Genomic DNA, 2,414 nt, shown 5'->3' on the forward strand with positions numbered 1-2,414 from the left:
CTTGGGCGCACAGAACCCCGCCTCCCTGCCCCGATATGGGGCTGCCGTGGGGCAGAGGGGCCAGTTTAGCAGCCCTGCCTTGGGCGCACAGAACCCGGCCTCCCTGCCCCGATATGGGGCTGCCGTGGGGCAGAGGGACCAGTTTTAGCAGCCCTGCCCTTGGGCGCACAGAACCCGGCCTCCCTGCCCCGATATGGGCTGCCGTGGGGCAGAGGGGCCAGTTTAGCAGCCCTGCCTTGGGCGCACAGAACCCCGCCTCCCTGCCCCGATATGGGGCTGCCGTGGGGCAGAGGGGCCAGTTTAGCAGCCCTGCCTTGGGCGCACAGAACCCCGCCTCCCTGCCCCGATATGGGGCTGCCGTGGGGCACAGGGACCAGTTTAGCAGCCCTGCCCATCCCGGCGCCCGTTCACTCTGGACCCTACCGACGGCAGCGCCCTCACCTGCCTTGAGCCTGGCGAGCACGTCGGCCAGCTCGGGCTGCGGGGGCCCCGCGCGGTGAGGTCCCGCACCAGGCGGGGGAAGAAGGCCAGGAAGGCCGCCCGGTCCGCCGCCGCTCCGCTCATCGCGCTGTGGCCCGCCCGCTCCGGACCCGCAGCTGGACGGTCGGAGCGAGCCGCGCGGCGCGCTGGGACTTGTAGTTCGAGCGCGGCCAGAGCCGGCGCCACCCTGCCGCCCGCGGACTACACTTCCCAGCGTGCCGCGCGCCGGGAGCCGGGCCCCGCGGCGGATCACGGTCTGCGGCGGCGCTCATTGGCCAGCCCCATGGTGCGAGGATGGGCTCGGGACCCCGCCGCCAGTAGCAAGGGCAGGGGGCGGGGCTACCCCGCCCCGGGCCCTGCGATTGGAGAAGGCGGGAGGCGGCCATGGGGCGGGGCCTGAAAGAGTTAACCCTTTAGGTGGGGGAGGGAGCTGAGGGGAGGGGTCAGTGCAGTGGAAAGGGGGCTCAGGAGAGGGGAAGGGGGGAGGGTGTGATGGAGGGGGGGAAGTGTGGGGGAAGGGGCTGTGGGGGGAAGAGGCAGGGAGTGAGAAGGGTGAGGGGCAAGGAGGGGGTAGGTGTGTGGGGGAGGGGCGAGGAGGGAAGGGGGAGGTGGTTGAAGGGAGAGGGAGAGGGGAGGGGAGGGGCTGAGGGGAGGGTGGGAGAAGGGGGCTGCAGAAAGGAGGAGGGGTGGGGGAAGGGACAGGGGGCAAGCAGGGGTAGTTGTGGGGCAAGGAGGGAAGGGTGTGATGGAGGGGGTAAGTGTGGAGGGAAGGGGACTGAGGAGAGGGGTGGGTGAGAGAATGGGGCTGTGGGGGGAAGGGGCAGGGAGTGAGAAGGGGGAGGGGCAGAGGAGTGAGGAGGGAAGGGTGTGATGGAAGGGGTAGGGGTTGGAGGGAAGGGGCAGTGGGGAGGGGTGGGTGGGAGAAGGGGACTGTGGGGAGAAAAAGGGGTGGGGGGAAGGGGCAGGGAGTGAGAACGGGTAAGTGTGGGGGAGGGGCAGGGGCAAGGAGGGGGTAGGTGTGTGGGGGAGGGGCAGAGGACCGAGGAAGGAAGGGTGTAATGGAAGGGGTAGGAGTTGAGAGGACAGGGAGGGGTAGAGGGAAGAGGCTGAGGGGAGGGGTGGGTGGGAGAAGGGGGCTGTGGGGAGGGAGAGAGGTGGGGGAAGGGGCATGGGCAAGCAGGGGTAGGTGTGGGGTGAGGAGGGAAGGGTGTGATGGAGGGGGTAAGTGTGGAGGGGAGGAGTAGGTGGGGGGGTAAGTGTAGGGGAAGGGAGGAAGGGTGTGATAGAGGGGGTAGGTGTGGAGGAAAGGGGGGCAGAGGGGACGGGGTAGATGGGGTAGGTATGGGAGAAGGGCAGAGGGACGAGGAGGGAAGGGTGTGATGGAGGGGGTAGTGTGGAAAGAAGGGGGCTGAGGGGAGGGGTACGTGTGGGGGGAGGGGAGAGGGCAAGGAGGGGTAGGTGTGTGGGGGAGGGCAGAGGAGTGAGGAGGGGAGGGTGTGATGGAAGGGGTAGGGGTTGAAGGGAGGGGGAGAGGAAGGGAAAGAGGGGAGGGGTGGGTGGGAGAAAGGGGCTGCGGGGAGGAAGGGGGTGGGGGAAGGGGCAGGGAGTGAGAGGGGTAGATGTGGGGGGAGGGGCAGGAGCAAGGAGGGGGTAGGTGTGGGGGGGAGGGGCAGAGGAGCGAGGAGGGAAGGGTGTGATGGAAGGGTAGGGGTTGAAGGGAGAGGCAGGGGAAGAGGGAAGGGGCTGAGGGGAGGGGTGGGTCGGAGAAGGGGGCTGCAGAAAGGGGGAGAGGTGGGAGAAGGGGCAGGGGGCAAGCAGGGGTAGGTGTGGGGCGAGGAGGGAAGGGGTAGGTGTGGAGGAAAGGAGGCAGAGGTAGATGGGGTAGGTATGGGAGAGGGCAGAGGGGCGAGGCGGGAAGGGTGTGATGGAGGGGA

The sequence above is a fragment of the Pelodiscus sinensis genome, chromosome 24 (assembly GCF_049634645.1).
Source record: "Pelodiscus sinensis isolate JC-2024 chromosome 24, ASM4963464v1, whole genome shotgun sequence".
Taxonomy (NCBI): domain Eukaryota; kingdom Metazoa; phylum Chordata; order Testudines; family Trionychidae; genus Pelodiscus; species Pelodiscus sinensis.